The 24,756-nt window shown below is 38.2% G+C and overlaps 1 protein-coding gene and 1 pseudogene across 9 annotated transcripts in view; both read left to right on the forward strand.

Annotated features, from left to right (window-relative positions):
* The first annotated feature begins 490 nt into the window (after positions 1-490).
* On the forward strand, positions 491-590 carry LOC132421256 (U6 spliceosomal RNA; annotated as a pseudogene).
* A 4,211-nt stretch (positions 591-4,801) lies between these two features.
* HERC1 (HECT and RLD domain containing E3 ubiquitin protein ligase family member 1) overlaps positions 4,802-24,756 on the forward strand; it is a 213,269-nt gene continuing 193,314 nt past the window's right edge. For 6 of the 9 annotated variants that reach the window (XM_060005802.1, XM_060005812.1, XM_060005810.1 and 3 more), the window contains exon 1: positions 4,802-4,959. The gene's annotated coding sequence lies outside the window, so the exon portion shown is untranslated. Of the gene's footprint in view, positions 4,960-10,243; positions 11,752-18,714; positions 18,810-24,756 lie in introns of those variants that run through there. The other 3 variants (XM_060005804.1, XM_060005803.1, XM_060005806.1) reach the window with 3 other exon arrangements.

Here is a 24,756-nt window from a genome sequence, read left to right on the forward strand (position 1 = left end):
CTAATGGTGGCAATAGTAAGATGTAAAACTTGGGGGTGCTGTATTTCCTAATATATAAAGAAAGCCAGTCTTGAAAGAAACTGAAGCCAATGCCACAAGGGAAGCAAAGATGAAGCAAGAGAATTCTGATGGTGCTCAAGTTCCTGAAGCCTCTGCTTACTGCCCCCACCACTTTATGTTGACTGTTCAACAATTTTTTGGATTCCTTAAGCTAATTCTTCTCCTTTACTTTGCCAGGCAAATTCAGGTGGGAAGTTCCTGTCACTTGCAACCAGGAGTTCTGGATAACATAAATGCCACATGGCCACAGCTAAACTGGACTGCCTGCTCATTCTGAGCACACTTGTGCTTATGTTGTTCTTTGTGCGTAGAATGTTCCCCATTCCCACATGTCCAAAACTAACCACTCAGTCTTCAAGGCCCCATTTCTCATGAACTTTCCCTGGTCCAACATGTTGCAATTCAACTATCCCTCTTTTAAGCTCCCCAGTCCTTTAAAAAGGGGAAAAAAGTTCTTTTCGATACAGAGAAGATTAGCATGGCCCCTGTGGAAGGATGACATGCACATTTGTGAAGCGTTCCATATTTTTCAAATCTGTCTCAAGAGAATTATAATGTGTCTACGTCCTTTAGGCCCAGAGCCAATTAAATAAATTCTAACATTCCTTTAAAAAAAAAAGTTCTTTTATGGAACTTAGAACTTTCTAACTTGCGTTACAATTATTTGTATATACACCTCCTCTACTAGTTTCTTGTATATACACCTCCTCTACTAGTTTCTTTCCAGAACAAAGATTTGCCTTGTTCATCTTGTTCCCACTGTGCTACCACAGTATCTGGCACGGATAGCACTACATACATGTTAGTTTCCTTCTTCTTCCCTCCTCCTCACTGGAGGCACACTTTTTCCCCTACAGTTTCGTTTTCTTTCCTCAGCATCAATGTTCCATTCCTTGCTGCTGAGTGAGAAAATGTTCATCTGTGTGTGCCTCAGGCAGTTGTGTTTTGATGAAACAACACTCACAAACTGTTGTAAAAATAAGCTAATTTACCTAAAAATGGTAACTGCATTGCAGCCTTAAGGAGCTACCAGGGAAATGAATACTGGTGAGATAGTGGGCTGTCCTGGTATGTGTGATATTTCATTTAGAATATGGATTTCAAGTGGGAACTCTATAAGGTTTGCATTCAGCAAGAACGGACTGCATTTCCAAAAGAACTACCTGTCAATCTTGTGGTCCTATTTTTAGTATCCCTGCTTCCTTTCAAACCTCTTTGGCAGATCAATTATTTTTTAGGGAGAAAAGGGGTACCAAGTGTGTTCTCATATGTAGACACCCTTAAAAATTCTAGGCAACTTTTGTGGCCTGGAGGTTGGTGTATTGAGACTACATCATTATCAGAATATGTAACTTTTTCTATTTAGCTGTCAGCTCCCTTTTCAAATTCTACCACCTGGGTGAAGTTCTCTCTGTCTAGAAATCTTTTCTCTTTTCTGAGTTCTGAGAATATTTATTTTCTGCACCATCTTTTAGCTCATATCATACTGCCTTTTATTGATGGCTGGTTTTGTTTGTTTTGTGCAAGTCTTTGTCTTCCAGAATAATTTTAATTGGTCCTTGGGTTTGGTCAGTTTCAAATTTTACAGGTACTCAGAGAAAACTGCAATAGTTACACTCTGTTCAAAGGATGATATATTCCAGAGGACCTACTAAAATACCTATCATACATCTATAAATATCAAGTTACAATAAACATCTTGCCCTTCCTTTGTATCCTCCTTCTCTGGTGGAGCAGTAGGGTAAACACGTTTCAGAAGTTGGGTGCCTAACTTTACAATTTTGCTCATTTAACCAACAAAAAAATACAGGGCAATGGAATCCACATTGTTGGTTATTTAGCTATCTTTTCATGGAGATTTATCTCCACCTTCAGTCTTCAGGACCCGAGAGGGCACGGACCTACTTTGTACAGCCTACAGTTCCAGCATGATGTCTTACACAGAGTAGGCACAAATAAATGTGAGAAATAATTGAATAATATATACACTCTCTTGGAGTTTCTTTGTGGGGAACATGATTAAGAATAAAGTGCTAATAGCTATCTCAAAGTCTTTTCGTAAAAAAGTGGAGTATAAAGAAACACATAAAAATAAGGGGGCTTCCCTGGTGGCACAGTGGTTGAGAGTCCGCCTGCCGATGCAGGGGACACGGGTTCGTGCCCCGGTCCGGCAAGATCCCATATGCCGCGGAGCGGCTGGGCCCGTGAGCCATGGCCGCTGGGCCTGCGCGTCCGGAGCCTGTGCTCTGCAAGGGGAGAGGCCACAACAGTGAGAGGCCCGCGTACCGCAAAAAAATAAAAAAATAAAAAAATTAATAATAAGGTATTGTTTTCACATTTTGGAAAAGCTTCTTGGCCTCTGATAGGCAGTATTACCTGGATCAGAAGGACTGGCTGAAGGGAACTCCTGGAGACCAAGTATGTGAGGGGGAATGCATTCTCTTTTTCTGGTGTTTAAAAAGAAGCTGTAAGAACAAAATGTTTCTAATTAAGATACCACTGATCTTTCCCTCCATTAATTCCATCTTTCTTCAAATCTAATGGGTATATACAATGACTTCACATCAAAGACTCTTTTCTAATGGTTTAGGAGATGTGCGTTTTATTAGAACAAAGCAGAACTCACAACCCACAACAGAGCAATTTGTTGAAGTTATTTTAGAGTTGATTTACGGATCACTCTTTAGGAAGTGGACTGGATCCTCATTATGTGTGCTATCTTTCTAAACCTTCTCCAAGAAGTGTTTCAGCTGTGCTTCCTCTCACTCAATCCTTCCCCCATACACTTATCACTTGCAGTCTCCTCACATGGCATTATACTTACCTATTTTCTTCCCTTCCTCCTCCCATTACACCATAAGCTCCTTGAAGACAGGTATTAAAGCTTGCTCAACTTAGTATATTCAGTGTCTTGCACAAGTGCCTGGTTTATGATAGGCATTCAACAAAGATCTGTTAAATGAATGGATGAATGAAAATAATGTGTCACATTTATAGAGAGTTTTAGGCTTGCAAGTACTTTCCTATGTTATTTGACTCCCATGATACTCCGAGGCAGGCAAGATACCCATTATTAGCCGTATTTACAGGTTAGAAAGGCTGTAAAAAAAAAAAAGTTACACACATAATAAGGCCTAGCATTTAATAAGTAATTAATATGTGCCAGGAGCTTTACATATATATATATATATATATATTTTTTTTTTTTTTTGCTGTACGCGGGCCTCTCACTGTTGTGGCCTCTCCCGTTGCAGAGCACAGGCTCTGGACGCACAGGCTCAGCGGCCATGGCTCACGGGCCTAGCCGCTCCGCGGCATGTGGGATCTTCCCGGACCAGGGCACGAACCCGTGTCCTCTGCATCGGCAGGAGGACTCTCAACCACTGCACCACCAGGGAAGCCCCTTTACATATATTTTACTCCTCACAGGAGCCCTGTGATAATAAGAACTAACATTGTGAGTTGACATATAAGGACCTGAGGTTCGGAGAGGTCAAGCAACTTCTCCAGAGTCACACACCTGGTAAGTGGGATTCCAGAATTCTCACCTATGTGACAGTGAAACAAATTATTTGACAGTGAGTCAAAAAACTTAGGCTAAACTGCCTTGCATATATCCAACTTATCTCCGCATATATCCATGGGGCAAGCACTCCCTCTTCTGCCTATATCACAATTTTTCACATTAGTGACACATACATGGCCTGTATGCTGCATATTCCTCATATGTCCCCAGTTAGATTGTGAACTTCTGGAGGGCAGCGATCGGCTCCATGACCTCAGGCAGTTAGACATAACTGCTGCTCGTTAGAAAATTTTCAACGAAGAATACCAGGATGGTGGCTATAAATGCGGAGTCTTGGAGTAAGAACAGGTACAGAAGGAAGACGGGGACCGGTGTATTCATTCCACAACTTAATGAGCACCTGGGCCGGTGTTAGGTGCTGGAGACACAGTGATGACTAGGCCAGTCAGGGTCCCTCCACTCATGAGACTTCACTGTAGAGGTCGAGGTCAAGGTCAAGATCAAAGTCATAATTTACCTCTGTGTTCCTCAGTGGAAAAAAGAGGGGTCGCAGGCCCCAGCATCTGCAGGGTTTTGGCAGTCCTGCAGCACAAATTCATGAATAAAAAGCTAGAAGTAACTCAAGTGAACCGCTTTCATGTGATTGAACTTGACCGGCCAGAAGTCTTGGGCTGGCTGGTGTGGGAGATAAAGAGCGCAGAGCGCGTGGCGCGAGTCCGAGATAAAGGGGTGTGGCCGCCTAGCCTCTGCAGCCAGTTTTTCCACGCGTCGCTCCTTCTGGCAGCAACAGGACGCGGGGCAGTAGGGTCTTCCAGGCCCACCACGAGGAAAAGGGGGCGCGTTGGCTGGCCCCCGTACTGCTCACCGCCGTTTATGAAACGCCCCCCAAATGTGCCTCATGCGGAGTCCGATCCTCGCGGACGCACCGAGCTGCCTGGCCTCTGCGCTGAAAGGTGAGGGCTGCGCGGTAACTGGGTGTTCTTAGAATCTAGGCTTCCCACCCCCATCCATTATTAAATCCCAGTCTCTTTTCCCGTTCTCCTGCACCCTGGCCCGAACACTCCTCCACCGAGCACTCCTCCCCCACCTACTCTTGCCTCCCGCGCTAGGCCTGGGGGGCGGGGCGCGGGCTCCAGGCTGCGCGAGAGTTCCGCCCAAGTCCCGCGAGACTCCCCGGCCGCCGCCGCTGCCGCTGTTGCTGCTGCCGCTGCTGCCGCCGCCGCCGCCGCCGCCGCCGCCTCCTACGTCTTTCCCTTTGACAAGTCGCCGCTGCTGCAGCAAAAATAAAGGACGCGGCCACCGCAGCCGCTGCCGAGCCTGGCTCGGGTCGCCGGAGCCGCGCCCCACCCCCGCCAGCTCTGGAGCCGCGTATGGTAACGCCTTCTCTTCTGTCCTGCAGGCCGCCTGTGCGTGCGCCCAGCTGGCCCGGCAAGGCCAGCCGGAGCCGTTCGGGGGCCGCCGCCGAAGGGGGCCACTGGGGTCCTGGGTGGGAGGCAGGCAGAGGCCTGAGGAAGCCCTCCCGGCGCGGTGCGGCTCCTCGGCCCCTGAGGCCTCTCGCTGCCCGGGCGGCTACAGAGCCGCGTTAGAAGCCGAGCGGCTGGCCCGAGAGGGCGGAGGAACCCGCCCCTCTGGCGGCTTGCTGTATCAGTCCACGGGCCTCGGGGGTCGCGTCTCTGACCTCCCCCACTCCTTTATCTGCTAAGGAGAGTCCCGCCCCCCACCGGGGCTCGAACCGCGGGGTGGGGTGGCGGCCCGACTCTATTTCGGGATCCGAGGAGAGCCGCGACCCGGGTGCCCCCCGTCACCCTCCACCTTTGGAGGGGTGGAGGTTGGGACGACGTGTCTTTCCCTTTTGCTCTGCTTTTTGGGTGGGGGCAGCTTATCATCTGGTAAACCTTTTTTCAAATCTGCCTTTATAAAATAACAATTTATAAAGCTTTTGCTACTGGGAGGGGAGACGAGATACATTGTTAAGTCTCTGGGGTGAGATGAGGAGGATGAAGAGTGGAGCTGTCTCAGGGAACATAGTGAAACCTTTTCTGTGATGGGTGGCAGGTTCTTGGGAGACACAGGAGGACCGGAGCTGGTACGATCTCTCCCAGGAGGTTATGTAAAAGACATGCTGTGCATCCTAGAGAGCTGTGAAACACAGGGACAGAATTTTGCATTAATTTAACAATGGTTTCTATAATGCAGTAGAAAATATGGATACTCAGAATAATAGGAATACCAAATCTGAACACACTGACCCATCCTCGTAATTCCATTTCCAGAGGTAGCATTTCATGGTTAACATTTTGGTGTATTTCCTAACAGACACTTAACAGTTTTTGGCTCATCCTTGACTGGGACTTCCCCATTCTATACATGTTGGAAAAATGATTTGTTTTATTTGAGTCACTTCTTTGACCTGCTTGATTAAAACTGGTTACTTGTTCATTAGCACGGGCTGTACTCTGTCATCACTATCTCTTTCATTGGGCCCTCTTCCAAAATGATTATTAGCTAAATGCTTTTAAAAAAAGAAAACATTAAAAATTATTATTTACTTGGATCTAGGACATATGTGTCTCTACAGTTCTGCCTGTGGTGGGTGCTGTAAAGGAGTAGTATTTGTGGAAAGCAAATAAACTTTGATTATTATGGTGGGAAGAAACCTGTTTACTTCAAGGCTTTATAAAATTGGCTCCCATTGGTTATTTTTAGACCCGAATCATTGTGTGGCATTGTTTGCTTCATAGTGCTTTTGTGATTGGGATGGGATGGGATGGGGTGGGATGGACATTGATTATGTAGATTTCTATAGTGTGTGTTTATACAAGCAAAATTGAGTGTCCTTGGTACCTGTGTGCATATATGTGCATATATATGTACACACATGTGTATTAAGCACCTGTACGCATTCATAAATCTTGGAAGTGAGTTAAAATGTATTGTTATATTATTTGAAGAAAGAAAGCATTAGGTTGGGCAAAGAATAGTCTTGCAATATTTCCCCCAAATCACATGACAGTTTTATATGGCAGAATGAGACATCTAGGGAGGTTGAAAATCTGGAGGCTTTTAAAAATAGGATAGATTGTCATCTATCTGGGGTTGTCATTGGAATGGCCTATTAAGGCCTCTTGTAATTCTAAACTTTTATGAATTTTGCTTTCCCTAAGGTTCTTATCACTTTGCTTCTTAAATTTCTAGTCATGCTGTTTGCTCGTGACACTTACCCATTCATTTGCTCGTCATGTATTCCACTCCCAATGCAGGCATCGTGGTGGTGCGTGGAGGAGAAAGCAAATGTAAACATGTCACTTAATCTGTTTATTAATATAAACATCTGAAAATCTTATTTGATAAAAGGAATTTCAGAAGACTTGTTGATTAGGCTGGGTTGGTTAGTAGAGGATGCAAATAATAAATACAGTACAATTCTAATGTCCCAAGCATTTTTTCCCAAAAAAGATGAAATTACTCAATATTTGAAATTTAAAAAAAAAGACTGCATACATTGAACAGCTGATTTTTTAAAATTCAGATTTTCAGAACTTAAAATAACAATGATGATGACTTTGTAGTTTAGGGTGTGGAGAGAAGTTTGTATTAGGATAAAAGCAAATTGACTTGAGAAAAACCTTGAATTTTATGGTTGGACGACTATGTGGTAATAAGTAACAAACTTACTGTAATCTATTGACAGTTTTTTATGTAAATAAAACTTTGGCTTAACAGACAAATGAAATATGTTATTTTGGGCACATACTACAGATTATCACGATATTGAAAACATAAAAAAAATTGGTTGTTTTAAAAGAAGTTTGCAAAGCCAGTAAAGTTGCAACAGCAGCAAATTTTTTTTGACTAAAAATGGCAGAAGGTATAAAAAACATAACGTAGGTAGTTTACTTTTTAGATGCCCGATCTGGTTTTTATGATTTTAGTTTGTTCTGCTGTCACTTACTAGACCCTCTAAATTAATGGGAATATTAAATTCCAGATGAGATCCCTGAGCAAGGGAATAAGACATTCGCATAAGATGATCGATTGATGGATTTTATTTATTTTTAACTTTATTTTGAAATAATGTTAGACTTACAGAAACGTTGCAAAGATAGTACAGAGAGTTCCTATATACCATTCACATAGCATCCTCTATTGTTGAAGACTTACATAACAATGATCAAACCCAGGAAATTCGCATTGGTGAAATATTATTAACTAAACTACAGACTTTATATGAATGTCACCAGTTTTTCCCCAATATATATATATTTTTTCTCTTCCGGGATCTAATCCAGGATCCCACATTGCATTTAGTTGTTAATATCTTCCTCGTCTTGTCTACAATCTGTGACAGTTCCTCTGTTTTTCCTTGTCTTTCATGACCTTGGCACTTTTGATGAGTACTAGTCGGTTATTTCGTATAATATTTCTCATTTTGGGTTTGTCTGATGTTTTTCTCATGATTAGATTGAGGTTCTGTATGTTTGCAAGAAAACTACAAAAGGGATGTGTCCTCACTGCATCATACTAGAGGGTACATGGTGCTGATATGTCTTATTGCTAGTGATATTTTAACCTTGATTGCTTTATTAAGGTGAACTCTGCTGTATTCTCCACTATAAAGTTACTATTTTTCTTTTTGTAATTGATACATATCTTAAGGGAGATACTTTGAGACTATGCAGATAGTTTCTCCTTAAACTTTCTCCCCCTGATTTTAGCAACCATTGGTGGATGTTGTCTGCAACAGTTATTACTGTGGTATTTGCCTACTGGTGATTTTGTTACTTCCCTCGTTCCTTTTACATTTATTATTGGAATTCTTCTGTAAGAAAGAGATGTCCCTTCCTCATTTATTTGTTAAATTATTTATTTTTATAAGTATGACTTAATGGATATTTATTTTATTCTACAGATTCTACTTCAATAGTATCATTATCTTATTGCTCAGATTCTTCCAGTTTTGGCCATTAGGAGCTCTTTCGGGTTGTCCTCCACCCTTTTTTGAGCACTTCCTTATATTCTGGCACCACAGGCTATATTCCATGCTGATCTTGTATTTTTCCTTGTACCTGTCCTGAAATCAACTACTTCTCTAAGGAGATCTGGTTCCTTTTATTGGAGAACAGAATTTAAATCAAGATCTGAATGCTAGGTATGCTCACTGGGGTGTCATTGCTCCTAGGCCCTCAGAGGACAGAGCTAGGAGATATATGTATATCTACTAACCTGCTCACACATGCTAGCAGACACACACACACACACACACACACACACACACACACACACTTATTTCTGTATTTGTCTTTCTCTATATTTTTAAAACCATATTTGAGTTCATATTAATATCTTGTATTCCAGTCCAACACCACAAGGTTCATTCCAACCTTTTCTTTTTATTTATTTATTTAATTAATTTTTATTGGCGTATGGCTGCTTTACAATGTTGTGTTAGTTTCTGCTGTACCAACCGTTTCTTATTTGTAACTTTTTCCTGACAGTGAGAAACCTGCCTCTCATTATCTATAATACTGTATACTAATTTATTTGTTCAGTTTTAGAATGCACATCAAGTAGTGACCGATTGCTAACCCTTATGAGAAACATATTTACCAATGAGTGCAGTATTTGTATACATGTTTTTTTTCTTGTCTTTAGCCTTGCAGTATGTAGTCAACATACTGTTTTTCAAAGTTACTTAGGTTAATTCTTTTGTTCCTCACTTCCTTTAGTGTGGTTATATTATTCATCTGTAATGCAGTTCTCATTCTTTGTATCCTATTTTGGGTTCCTCCAATTCTGGTTGATTTTATTTCTTTTGGTATATGAAACATTACTGCTACTAAACATTACATTAAAAAACATATATTCATAATTGTCACTCCTTATTCCTACTACGCTATTCCCATTCCCTCCCCTCCCCCTTTTCCCCACCTGTTTTCCATGCCCTTAGGTAACCAGCTTCTTTAGTTTCTCGTTTATCCTTCCATTATCTTTTACACAGATGAACAGATTGTGTTTTTTTGGTATTCCTTTTTTTCTTGCATGCAGTTTTTTAAATTGAGGTACAATTCACAAAACACAAAGCTCACCCTTTTGAAGTGTACAAGTCATTGTTTTTTAGTCTATTCATAAGGTTGTGCAACCATCACCACTACCTAATTTTAGAACATTTTCATTATCCGGAAATGAAACCCTGAATTCATTAGTAGTCACTTCCTAGTCCCCCTTCTCCAGCCACTAGTAACCATACTTTCTGTTTGTATGAATTTGTCTATTCTGGACATTTCATGTAAATGGAATCATATGATATGTGGACTTTTGTGCTTGGCTTCTTTCACTTAACGTAATCTTTTCTATGTTCATCTATGTTATAGCATGTGTCAATACTTCATTCTTTTTATGGCTGAATAATATTCCATTGTATGAATATACCACACTTTGTTCATCCATGCATCAGTTGCTGGACATTTGGGTTTTCTTTTCTTTTCTTTTTTCTTTTTTGTACCTGAACATTCAGGTACAAGTTTTTATGTGGACGTATGTTTTCAATTCCCTTGGGTATATACCTAGGAGTGGAATTACCGGGTTGTATGATAACTTTTTGAGGAACTGCCAAACTCTTTTTCCCATTCCCTTCTTTCTTATATGAAGAGTGGCATGTTATAGATACTTCTTGCACCTTTTTTTCAACTTACTAGTATGTCCTGGAAATCACCCCAACAGTTCATTCTTTTGAAGAGATAGTCTTTTGATATTCTCCATTCTTTTTTTAAAAAAATTAAAAATTTTTGATTTATTTATTTTTTGGCAGCACCATGTGGCTTATGGGATTTTAGTTCCCTGGCCAGGGATCTAATGCAGGGTCCCAGTAGTTAGAGCGCTGAGTCCTAACCAGTGGATCACCAGGGAATTCCCAGATATTCTCCATTCTTTTTTACAGCTGTATAGTACTCTACTGTGTAGATGTATCCTAAGTTATTCAGTCATTCTTTTATATGTGAGCACTTAGGTTGTTTCCTATATTTTGCAGTTATAAACAAATTTGCAGTAAGTGACCTGTGAATATATATTTTTGTAGTGTAAGAGATGTATCTTCAGGGTAGATTCCTGTAAGTGGGATTGCTGGGTCAAAAGTTCTGTGCATATGTAGTTTTGTTAGGTATTGCCAAATTTTCCTCCAGGAGTGTTGTAATAATTTGTGTTCCCACCAGTAATGTATGAGAGCACCTGTTTTCACCACAGCCTTACCAACAGAATGTGTTGTTGTGCTTTTTAATATTTTTGTTTTTGCCAGAGATGAGTGATTTTAAAAAATGCCCTGCAGTCATTTCAGTGACCGGAACCCATCGTGGAAGGGCACTTAATGCCTGCTGTTGGCAGGTTCTTTTTTTTTTTTTGGTGGCGTTGGGTCTCCATTGCTGCGTGCGAGCTTTCTCTAGTTGTGGCGAGCGGGGGCTACTCTTCATTGTGGAGCACGGGCTCTAGGCGTGCGGGCTTCAGTAGTTGTGGCTCTAGGGCTCTAGAGCGCAGGCTTAGTAGTTGTGGCTCACGGGCTTAGTTGCTTCGTGACATGTGGGATCTTCCTGGACCAGGGCTCGAACCTGTGTCCTCCGCATTGGCAGGCGGATTCTTAACCACTGCACCACCAGGGAAGTCCCGTTGGCAGGTTCTTACAGCTTGAAAATGAAATATATTGTCCACTAATACTGTACTGATGACCTGTAGGTTATTTTGTGCAGGGGAAATTGACTAGAAGGCAATTTCCGATCTAGCAAGGATTGCTCATTTGAAACTTTCTGCATTTAATGGAGTTGCTGCATTGATTCATAATACCTGTGCTCTGAAATACTTGTGGAGTTTAACAAAGGATAACTGAAATTGTAAGGAGAATATTTTTTCCTCTAGAGTATGTATGAGATAGTAATTATTGGTTCACATTGTATGTTAGTTATTTTGAACAGAACATACAGTACATATTGACACTATGGTATGGTAGTTATTTGAACAGTAATGGCTTTATCTGGAATCTGTTTTATTTCCATAAGAAAGAAGGCCAATCTTAAGGAAGAAGAAATCGAGAGTTTAAAGTTCTGGATTAGGATAATCCTATCAGATTTTAGTGGTGCCAAGAAACTAAGACAACATGAAAAACATCTCCATCTTACAAGGTAACAGGTTCTTCTGCTCAGGGAGGCTGGAAATTTAGGTTCTTTCACCAAAAAGGACATTGTTCCAGGTGCTTGGAACACATTAATGAAAAAACAAATATTCTTGCACTGGAGGAGCTTATATTCTAGTGTTTTTCTGATGAATTGATGTTCTCAGGAAAACAGATGATGAGTGCTGATTGTGAGTAGAATCAGTAGAGGTCTGGTGTATTCTTACAATCACCTTTAGTGGTATAAAACCCTCAAATAACACTTTATTTTACTGGTTACAAAGCAAAGCCATGAAAAGGTTTCCACAAGATGGTAACTTATGTTGTTCACGAATCTTTTTTTCTCTCATTTTAAGTGATTCCTACCACTAGTAGTAGTAGTAGTAGTATTAGAATAATAATAATAACAATAGAATAATAGTATATATAGTATAGTTTTTTTCTCATCTGGGGTTCCATGAGAGAACTAAACCCTAATGTTCTAGGACATTTGAGCATTAATTGTATGTGAAGAATAAACTTCTCTCCAGTGCACCTAGAATGGCACTAGTTATCTACTGTCCTTGGGAGAGTTGAAGATTCATTCCAATATTCATTTCAAGTTCTATGGTTCAGATGATGAACCCGGTTGAGAAAGGTCATAGTCATTATAGTTAATTAGATATTTTGTTTGTTTGTTTTTCTAACTTATTACCACTTATTAGTAGAGTGATGTTGGATAAGTTTTTATCTCTTAGCCTATTTTCTGATCTATAAAACGGGAATGATGATAGTTGCTACCTCATAGGGCTCATGTGAAGATTAAACAAAAAAGTTTTTCCCATCTACATTTATCCATTTCTGTGGCTTTAAGAACTATCTAAATGTTGATTGACTTCCACATTTATATCTTCAGCCCTGACCCCTTTCCTGAGGTACAGTGTCATAGTTCATCTGCTTATTCCATATCTCATTTGGCTGTCTAAAAGGCTTCTCAAACTAAATTTGCACAACACAGAAGTTGTGATTCCTGTCCTCACCATTTCCTCCCAATGTGCCCTTAGTAAATGGCAGGACCATTTACCTAGTCACTCAGGCCAAAAGCCTAGGTGTCACATGTGATTCTTTTCTTTTCTTTATACCCTATAATCAGCCCATCAGCAAATCCTCTTGGTTCTGTCTTTTGAATATATTTCTAATGTGATCAGATATCATCATCTCTACCTTATTACTCTGGTCTAAACCACCATCATGTCCTGGTTAGATAATTACAAGAGTCTCTTAACTGTTTTCCCTGTTTTCTCACTTGACCTCCTACAGTCTATTCTGCCGTTTCACAGCTAGAATGATCTGTTTAACTGTTCATCAGATAAGCCACTCCTCTATTTAATACTTTATAATGACTTCCTTTTATAATTAAAATAACAGGCAGATTCCTGACCATGGCCTGTAAAGTCCTCCATGATGTAGTCCCTGTCTCCTTCTCTCTGTTCACTCCACTTCTGCTACACTGAACTTTGCTGTGTTCTTTGATCATGCCAGGTGCATTCCCAGGGCTTAATACTTGTTTTTGCTCTGTTCTTCCCTCAGGTCTTTGTACTGCTTGCTCCCTCACGTCATTCAAGTGTCTGCTTAAAAAGGGGTGCAGAGAGTCTACCTCTTTAGAGATCTCCAATGAGCACACTATACAAACTAGTGATCACCTTGCCCCTAATTTCTCCTTGTCTCTCTTGCTTTATTTTTTTATAGTACACTTTCTGAAATTTAATGATTTATTTGTCTACTTGTTTATTACTTGTCTTCCTCACTGGAATGTAAACTCTGTGAGAGCAGGAACTCCATAACCTGTTCATTCCAGTGCCTAGAAAAGTCCCTGACACATAGTAAGCCAGAGATGCAGCTCTAGGTAGTTGTCTGTGGAGTGAAGTTATCTCTAAATTAGATTAAGTGATTCTGCCTTTTTAAGATTTTAAGCCACAGAAGAACTATTAAATCAGTTAAGCAATGCTGTGAATTTTTTGCATTAGACACTCATATGTGAAGTGTTAAGATTTAGAATTTATAACATTATCAGGAGCAAATAATTGTTCAAATATGTGCTAAGTAATATTTAAAAAATAAGCTTGGAGTGTAGCTCTTGTGTTTGTTGCAGTGTTTAACATACTTTGGTTGTCCTCTAATTATATGTTAATGTAATAATAATATTTCCTCTTGCTCTGGCAAGCTATTTTTCCTCACTCTAAACTCTTGATTTAAAGTCTCCGTTGATCTTGATTTTTTTGGGGGGGGAATATGTTATTATCCAAGCTTTTTTTTTTTTTTAACTTAATATAAGTAGGATTTATAGAAGCCCTTTTAAATTTTGCCATTTGAGAAGACCTTTCCTGTTAGTCACTATACAAAACTGTTCATGGGAAGTTTTATGTGATACAATTCAAATAAACAGCTTTGCTAACTGATAGTAGTAGAAAGCTAGGATAACCTAGGAATATTATATCATCTATGTGTTAATATAATTTAAAAGCATGTGGGGCCCAGTATCTTTTATATAAAGTATCATTGAACTTTCTTATACAACTAAACATCCAGTGATATATTGATACATTGAAATTTTATCAGTAATATGGTCATAGTTTGACTTCTTAAAATTGCTCATTCTTTTGAAAAGAAGGAATGACGACGAATGATGGAGAGATTTATGTAATTTAGTGAAGGTGGTGTGGTGGAGTGGCCAGATGCACAAATAAAGTAATTATATTCGGTAACACTTACTGAGCATTTATTGTGCACCAGGCACTATTCTAAGAACTTTATTGTATAAATAATATTAAATCTGGTTGAATTGTTTATTATTTAAGCCACGTTTATTTTGTAGATAGGAAATTGAAGCACAGAAAGGTTAAGTAACTTGCCCAGGATCACATAGCTAGTAAGTGGTGGAGCCTGGATTAGAATTCAGAAAGAAAGGCAGGTGTCCGTGGAAACTGTGGGAGGCAGAGCATGGAAACGGCCAGCCTCAGTGTGATGGTTTTGTCTGATCTAAAATCCCATCCAAATAATGTCGTTTGGGCAGGACCATTCTACATAGGTGTTCAGAAACTCATGTTGACAGTGAGACAGACTTTTAGGTGTCGCATGTTGCTTTGACTTCTTAAAGAATGTTTCTAGTTTTCTTCTGCCAAAGAAGGGTAATAGATGTTAGAAGAGAACAACAATTGGAATAAGGATTGAACGTTGCTATAGAAAGGTGAATATTAGTGAATCTTTATACCCTGAAGTAAGTTTTTCTTGGTAGACCTTGAAACAATGATATTAAGTAGCAAGTTTAGTCTGCAAACTGTCTAGAGTGCAAACAAGTAATGAAATAATAATGCCTTATATTTGTATATAGCCTTTCAGTTTTCAAAGTAGTTTGGTAAACATTTTCCCAATTTATCTTCATAATACCTCTGTGGGATAGGCAGGGTAGATATTCTGCCATTTGATAAACTTCCACAGAGGAGAGAGGTAGCTGCCTAATAAACAAGCCCTTGAATAACCTCTAGTTGCTAGACCCTCTTTTATGAAGGTTCTATTCATAAAAGAAGTTGCTGTTCCTTTGCAAAACTGCCAGAGTGTAAGTGGTGGACTTCTGCATTGTATGGTGTTATGGGCTTGATCTCTTAAATTAGTGATTGGAAAGTTGCTTAATCTGAAGGCAGAAGACACTTGGCATGATGAAAGGGCAAAGATGGCCTGTTGTAATTGGCATGTTCTTAGTGTTATTCTTAAAGCCTAGGCATTTTTGAGAAATATAATTTAGATTAAAAATATAAAATTTAAGATTAAAATATAAATTAAAAATATAATTACAATACTGTTTTGATCTTTTTTAAACCAGTATTTTTCACTAAGACCTTTTACAGTTAGGCTGTAGTAATATTGATGCTGTTTTGATTGCACTGTAGATTAGCATAGGGGTGGGGCACTTTGCTTTTTTAAAGTCAGAAAGAGTTTGGTAGCTTCTGAAAAGAGTCATGTAATGTGTGGCAGTAGGGAAATGCTGATAAAGTTTAGTATGTCACCTGTTTCCCCTGTTCATTTTGAAACTATTCTGAATTGCTTTGGTTAATTTAAATTAGTCTGAGATAATGAAAAGGAATTTTTCAAAACTCTTTAAAGATATGCTGTATAAGGGAATAAAGTCAGATGCAAATTCACAGAATCATTTCACTTTAAAGTAATTCATGATTGACAAAATGTGACATTGTTTTGCAAAAATCTAAAGAATTGCTGAATGTTTTGTATTTTTAAGTTGTAGCTTTCAGTTCTCAGTGCTATTCTCCCTTTCCATGGTGCTCTCTTGTAACTGCCTCTTTATAACCAACCCCTCCCTCTTGGTCTGCCTTCTGTTGGTTTGGCTCTTTATTTCAGAGTAGTATGTAGGCAGGAAAGAGTTCTTGTACACAAGATAAAACTAGTCCTGTTTGGAGCTCAGTGAGCTGGAGCACTTATGCAATATGTCTGCTGACGATAAACTCCAGAAGTACCATAAGCCCACAGGAGTAGAAAGATAGCGATGACTCGGCAATATTGTCTGCAACTTAAATAGAAATTAAAAAAAATCATAATTAAACTATATTTTTTTCATGGAAAGCCATAAATTAGCTAGATATTGTTAACAGACTTGTAAATAAGAGTTAATTACATAGGAGAGTTTAGCATGTTGAGTGTTAGTGAAATTCTTGTCAAATGATTTCTTTTAGTACTTTATAAACATGATTTGTTCATAGTAAACTTAAACTCACTTATGCTTGACTGTGCATTAATCTATTATGGGAATATGTAGAGGCTATTTGCAGTCCTAGGTAGGTAATTCAATTCCCAGACAGTGTTTTTTTTTAAAATCTTTTTTATTACAAAGTATTTTAAACATATATTAATATAAAAGTAGAAAGGATAGTTTAAACAGCTCCTATGAACCCATCATTGAGCCTCCAGAATTATTATAGACAGTATTATTTTCTCTATATTTCTATCCACCACTACCCCACTCCCAACTCTGGACTTTTTTGAACCATATCCCAGACATATTTAATTTGTAAATTTCAGATATTTAATTTGTAAATTTCAGGTATTTCAGTATGGATCTTTTAAAGATAGTCACTCTCTCTTTTTTATAAAATAAGCATAATACCATTATCTTACCAAAAAAATTTATAGCAAGTTCTTAATATCAAATATGTAATCAGGTTTCATATTTTTCTGATTGTTTTATACACACACAGTTTGCTTGAAGTGGGATCCATATAAGGTCCATACTTTACAATTGTTTGTCTTGTATGTTAAATCGCTTTTAATCTTGAGACTCTCCTTCCATCTTTCTTTTTTTCTTAAAATTCTTTGCTAAAAGAAAACAGGTTTTTGAGAAGTTTCCAATAGTTTCATTTTGATGATTGCATCTCTGTACTGTAATGTCATTTAACATGTTCTGTCTCCTGAATTTCCTGTAGTAAATTGATAGAATTCATCAGATTTTTTTTTTTCTTTTGGTAAGAGTACTTCATAGGAGGAATTTGTGTTTCCATCAGGAAGTATGTAAGGTCTTGTCATCTCTCTTTGTGACGTTTGCATCTATTGATGATCATTGCTTTGATTTACTAATTCATCAGGGATTGCAAAATAGTGAAATCCTATTGTTCATGTATTAGATGGTGTTTTTTAGGATAGTTCTTCAACAGTGTAAATTGTATATTTAGGGCCTTGTATTTATATCAGAGCTGGTTCTGGGATGATTTGACAGTGTTCTGTAGTGAATTCCTTTAAAAAAGGAAGAGCACAAGTTTTTATTATTGAAAATTCAGAAAAAACTTGGGAGTATTGAATAACTAGAGTTGTTTAAAGGACATTTGGCCAATAAATAGCTGAACGTCTCATCATGAGATAATAGCTTGTCACCTACCATACGTAGCTGGTCATTGGTGTTTGTTCTTTTACGGTCAGTGTTCATATTTAGAAATTTCAAAAAGTTATTTGTACAAGGCAGCAGTTGTTAGTTTTTTGAGTTGGATTTCTCAGCGTGAGTTTGAGAACAGGCTTTGTGTGTGAATCAGATTTAAGAAATATTAAGTTTATGTAACATAGCATATTTTGTATTAAAAGTTGTCAAAGAACTAGAGCAGCAGCATTTCCCAATGTAGCACCTTGACAAAAGCGTTTTAGGGTCAAATAAACTTGGTAAACAATGTGCACTTTTTTCTCTCTTGGAACGTAATATAGTACATACTAGCATGTAAAAGACCTACAGTAAAGGAACCTGTTTAACATTAACTCAGCATTTTCCAGATTTATTTGATCACTGAACCTTCGCCCTCTTCCCCCATAACATCTAGAAGAACTAGTGGAACAAATTTTCTAGGGAAACACATTTTGGGAAATGTTGGATTAGAGGGTTTGAACAGAGAATAAAGAAAAATGTCCAATGATGATGAGTGTGTATGACTTCACTACAATGATGTGGAGAAATTTTTGGTAAGCAAATAATAAGAAGACATTTTTTTTCAATGAGAAAAAAAGTAAGAGGCAAATGTTGGTTGTTTGTTTTATCTTAGCCTGTAAGCATTATACTTTTAGAGAAGCAATGTTAGAAAAAGACTTCAGTCACATATAACATTAACTATATGCCAGGCACTGTTTTCAGTCCTTTATATATAATTTGTAATTTGTTTAATCTTTACAACAAACTTATCCAGTAGGTGCACTGTTGTTATCCCAATTTTGCAGATAAGGAAATTGAGGCACAGAGAGATTAAGTAAATAGTTCAAGGTTACACTGCAGTGTTGGTGATACAGCAGAGCCAGAATCTGGACCTAGGCACCTGGCTCCAGAGTCCTGTGCATAGCTACTACTCTACACTGCAAGATGTGGCAGATGGAGATCATGAAATATAAATTAGATTAAGAGGGGATATAAAGTCTGTTTGGAAGGACCATACATATTTTCTTTAACTTTCAGGCAGTCAGGGCCTACGAGAAGAATGTGGAGAGCTGACTGTATCCCAGTGAAGATAGAAAACATGGAGACCTGGGAAGTGTTATCAGTAAAAAAAGGTACACCTCTTGAAGACATAAATTAGTTGTGAGTAGAAGGCTGAGTTAAGAGGACACTGTTAATACCAGAATTTCAGATGTAGAAGGGAATTGGAGCTTACTTTATAAGACCCCCTCATTTTATATATGAGATCTGAGTTTACATAGTTTGTTCATGTGCTTGTAGTAGTAATCATAGCTCACATGAGTATATTTCATTAAAACACTTTCATGTAGATTCTTGTTTGATCCTCTAAACAATCCTGGAAGGTAGGTAGGTTCTGTATTTTCCACAACAAAGCTGGTTCTTGAATTTAGATATTCTGCATCCTAAAGGCTAAAATTTCCTATACTATTTCACATTGCCTCAGTTCTTAATGAATAACATATATTAAAGAAGACTATTGCATGCTTTTGAAATGAGATGAGGACTTGGGTCAGAAAGAAAAGCTGCATTTTAACAAATGGAAATGACTCCCTCCTAAGTGTAAAAAGTAATATATGCTGGGGCTTCCCTGGTGGCGCAGTGGTTGAGAATCTGCCTGCTAATGCAGGGGACATGGGTTTGAGCCCTGGTCTGGGAGGATCCCACATGCCGCGGAGCAGCTAGGCCTGTGAGCCACAACTACTGAGCCTGCGCGTCTGGAGCTTGTGCTCCGCAACAAGAGAGGCCGTCACAGTGAGAGGCCCGTGCGCCGCGATGAAGAGTGGCCCCCGCTCACCACAACTAGAGAAAGCCCTCGCACAGAAACGAAGACCCAACACAGCCAAAAATAAATAAATAAACTTCTACCCCCAACATCTTCTTTAAAAAAAAAAAAAAAAGTAATATATGCTGTTGTAAAAAGTAATATTTAGGTGGTATAGGGAAATACAAAGAAAAAAGTGAAAACTCACACCACACAGAGTAACTGCCGTTAATTCTCATGTGTAGTTCTCCACATTTTTTCTAGATCTTTTATATATTCAGAGAATTGTTTCAAAATTATATATGTATTGTTTTATAACCTAAAATACTGTATTCTTAGAATATTCATAGGCATTTGGTCTTTTGCCTCTACTGTAGTAAAAAGGGACATGTGGGGACAGCAGGCATAAAATGGTAACATCCTGGGCCAACTGAGATGTATAGTCCCCTCCCCAGTACACACACTTTAATAGCTGACCTGTTAGTAACAGGGTGAATAGATAAAAAACGTGTTTGGGGTTAGGTTAATTTAAGGAGGCAGTGAGTACAGCAGTCGCCTCTTATCCATGGTTTCGCTTTTTTTTTTTTTTAAATGGGGTATAGTTGTTTTACAATGTTGTGTTAGTTTCTACCGTACAGCGAAGTGAATCAGCCATATGTATGCATATATCCCCTCTTTTTTGGATTTCCTTCCCATTTAGGTCACCACAGAGCACTAAGTAGAGTTTCCTGTGCTATACCGCGGGTTCTCATTAGTTATCTATTTTATACATATTAGTGTATATATGTCAATCCCAATCTCCCAATTCATCCCACTCCCCTTTCCCCCTTGGTGTCCATATGTTTGTTCTCTACATCTGTGTCTCTATTTCTGCCTTTCAAACAGGTTCATCTGTACCATTTTTCTAGATTCCACGTATATGCATTAAAATACGATATTTATTTTTCTCTTTCTGACTTGCTTCACTCTGTATGACAGTTTTTAGGTCCATCCAAATCTACCCACTGTCAACCATGGTCCGAAAATATTAAATGGAAAATTCCAGCAATAAACAATTCATAATTTTTAAATTGCTCGCCATTCTGAATAACCTGACTAAATTTCCTGTGGTCCTGCTCCATCCCGTCTGGGATGTGAATCATCCCTTTGTACGGTGCTTGTGTTCAAGTAACCCTTGTTTTACTCAATAATGGCCCCAAAGTGCAAGAGTAGTGATGCTGGCAATTTGGATATGCCAAAGAAGCAGTTAAGTGCTTCCTTTAAGTGAAAAAGTTAAAGTTCTCAACTTCATAAGGAAAGACAAAAATCTATGCTGAGGTTCCTAAACTCTGTGATAAGAATGAATCTTCTATCTGTGAAATTGTGAAGAAGGAAATAGGATTTTGTACTAGTTTTGCTGATGCACTTCAGACTGCAAAAGTTATGGCCATAGTGCAGAAGTGCTTAGTTAAGATGGGAAAGGCATTAAACTTGTACTGTAAGATATTTTGAGAGAGCGAAGGACCATATTCACATAATTTTTATTATAGTATATTGTTATGTATACTGTTTTATTACAGTATATTGTTACATTGTTCTATCTTATTATTATTGTTAATCTTTTACTATGCCTAATTTATACATTAAACTTTATAATAGGTATGTATGTATAGGAAGAACATAATATATTTGTATTTGGTACTATCCTCAGTTTCAGGTATCCACTGGGGGTCTTGGAACATATTCCCTGTGGATAAGGGGGGACTACTGTAGTGTAAAGCTTTATTTTATTGTTTTTTTCTGTAAAATTTGGGATTATTGATTGTTTTGTAGTTTGATAGGGGAAAAAACTCTTTTCACACTATACTGGATTAAAAGACGAGTAACTCAGATCTCTTTAAGTAAACATTAAAAAGAATAAAGTATGGGACTTCCCTGGTGGCACAGTGGTTAAGAATCCGCCTGCCAGTGCAGGGGACACGGGTTGGAGCCCTGGTCCGGGAGGATCCCATATGCCGCGGAGCAACTAAGCCCATGCGCCACAACTACTGAGCCTGTGCTCTAGAGCCCGCGAGGCACAACTACTGAGCCCGTGTGCCACAGCCACTGAAGCCCGCGCACCTAGAGCCCGTGCTCCACAACAAGAGAAGCCACTGCGATGAGAAGCCCGTGCACCGCAAGGAAGAATAGCCTCCAATCGCTGCAACTAGAGAAGCCCGCGCGCAGCCACACAGCCAAAAATAAATAAATAAAATAAATTAAAAAAAAATAAAAGAATAAAGTATGGTTCTTTTGAACATTCTTATATGGGCTTTTTTAGTGAGTTTATGTGTGTGTGTGCGTCTGTATGTAACCATCTCTGATTATCAATACTGTTGCAGTGGTGGGAGGGGAAAGGAGCCTGTTGTGTTGGGTTGTGGAAGGGCTTTTTGTACTTGAAGTTGGTTCTTTAGCTGATCTTGCTTTCTCTTTTCTTGACTACATCTAGTAATTTGCTTTGTTAATCATTCTCTTTGCCCAAGCAGATTTTTGGCGTGATCTTATTTCAAAATGTTTTTCTTTTTGAGGATTGGATTATATTTTATTTATGTCTCTGTTGGTTTTAAATTGATGGTAAGGCTTATGATTTTAGCTATGCTAGTTTGTTTGCTTTTCCATATAAATTTTAAAGTAAGTTCATCTGTAGCTGCAAAAAATCTTGCTGTGATTTTGATAGTTATTGTATTAAACCTGTAGATCATTTTGGGGGAGAAATGACAATTTTATATTTAGTCCTCCGATCTAGGAACATGGCATATCCTTATTTAGAGCTCCTTTGATTTCTTTCATCTGTGATTTGCAATTTTTAGCATATAGATCCTGTACATGTTTTGTTAGTCTTGCATCTATGTATTTTATTTTTAAAAATGTTTAAAAACCTTTTAAACAAAGTATCATATATCTTCATAGAAGTGTACATACAGTAAATGTATAGCTTGATTAGTTTCACAGAGATGAAATTATTTTCAGATTCTGCTATTTTCTGTTAAGAGATATTCAGAGGGAGGTAGGATTCAAGATGAGGGAATAAGAAAAGCTTTCCATTTCCTCCTTTGTTAGGTCTTCATAGTGTGACTTCACTATTTTGTTTAAAGGTGAATTCTCAAAGAACATAGTCAAAGATAGTTAAGCTCATTTCCAAATCAGTTTTGCCATTTAGGTTTTTTCTGCTATAATTTACCTCCAGTCATGTTATAATAGAGATTAGCTTAGATATTTTCTGATACAAGAATTCATAACTATTTTGAAACAGTGAAGAATGTGGGTTGAAGATTTAAGAGATGAAGAGGTCTGCCTTCTCATTTTTGTTGAACTCAGCTATTCCCTGCCCATTAGCTTCCTTCTGTGTAATTTGTACAGAGCACAAGCTTAAGTAAACTTATCATCTTGCTGTCTGGGTTTTATCTTCCTTCTAAGAAGGGTAGGCAACTTAGGGTCTCTGTTTACGGGAGCAATAATCCATCCCCTGCCCTGGTCCTTTTTGAGTAAGATTCATAATTCTAACTCAGTTTATAGAGATGATATCACTATAATTACTTAATTATGTTGCAGGGAAATTAAAAGTGATATTTGATTATCACAGATACTCCTAGGAATAAATGACCCTATTATGTATGCTCTATCAGGAAGGACATGGTTAATAATAGAAAAACCATACTTATTTAACTCCTCTGTATATTTTTATTGTAAAAGATAATCTTTTTTTCTTTCCTCATTTTTACCACTGGAGCTCAGCTGTGCCTGATTCAACTGTTTCTGCACACTGCTCCAAACTTTTATTTTGAAAGTTTCTCAAATCTATAGAAAAGTTGAAGAACAACAGTACAATAAGCACCCATGTCCTTTTCACTTAGTTTCACAGATTGTAACATTTTGCTGCAGTTGCTTTTTTTTCTTTTCTCTAAACACACACACATACACGTTTTGTTTTAAGTGAGAGTAAATTGTAGTCAGCAAGGTACTCCCTCACCCCTCAAAAAAAAATATTTCAGGTGCGCATCTCCTATAAATGACATTCTCCATTGTAACCACAATACCTGTATCAGAGCTAAGGAAGATAACTTGAATTCATTATTTAGTATGCGGTGTCTGTATTTAAATTGTTCTCTTTGTCTCCCACATATCTTTTATAACTTTTTTGTTTTTTTCTGATCCACAATCCAGTCATATTCACATATTGCTTTTGGTTTTTAAGTCACTTTAGTCTCTTAATCTAGAACAATCCCCTTTCCTACCTCCCCTCTTTTTCAATGATACTAATTTTACTGAAGAATCTAGGCTGTTTGTCTTACATAATGTACTATAATCTGAATTTGCTGATTGTTTCTTTAAGATTACATATTCAAGTTAAACATGAATTGGTTGAACACTGTTTAGGTGGTGTGTGCTTTTTGCATCACCTCATGAGGCACCTAATGCCATTTTTTTCCATTATAGGTAATGCTAAGTTTGATCACTGATTTAAAGTGGTGGCTGTTACCAGATCACTTTATAAATGCACATTTTTTCCCCTTTGTAACTAGTAATTAATCTAGGGAGTGTGGTATTTTGAGATTGTGTGAAAATACTCTCTCCTACAACCTTTTCACAATGGTTGTAGCATCCATGGGAAGATTATCCTTGCCGGGATAATTCTTTTCCTTTCTTTAATAAAAAAATATTCTTAAGCAATATATGCACATGGATAGAAACCCACATGGTATAAAAGGGATTACAGCAAAATGTATATCTCCCTTTCATTCTGTTCTCTCCACTTTCCTATTTTTTCCCAGAGTTAACAGTTTCTTGTGTATTCTTTCCAAGATTCTAAACCTCTCTAATCATGCATTTATGTATATTCTCTCTCTTTTTCCTTTTATACAAATGTTAGCGTACTGCAGACTTCTCTACATCTTATTTTTTTTATTGTGCTAAAATACAGATAGCATTTTTAACATTTAAATCATTTGTAAAGTGTACAATTCAGTGACATTGAATGCATTCACAATGTCGTATAACCATCATTACTGTCTATATCCAAAGCTTTTCCAGCATCCCCAACAAAAACTCTGTACCCATTAAACAATAATTCCCTCTTCCCCTCTTCCCCCAGCTCCTGGTAATCTCTAGTCTACTTTCTCTATGAATTTGCCTATTTTTGGTTCCTCATGTAAGGGGAATTGTGCAATATTTGTCCTTCCTTGTCTCGCTTATTTTGCTAAATTTAATACTTTCAAGGTCCATCCAAGTTGGAACATATATCAAAATTTCATTCCTTTTTA

Source organism: Delphinus delphis, chromosome 2, assembly GCF_949987515.2.
Source record: "Delphinus delphis chromosome 2, mDelDel1.2, whole genome shotgun sequence".
NCBI classification, from domain to species: domain Eukaryota; kingdom Metazoa; phylum Chordata; class Mammalia; order Artiodactyla; family Delphinidae; genus Delphinus; species Delphinus delphis.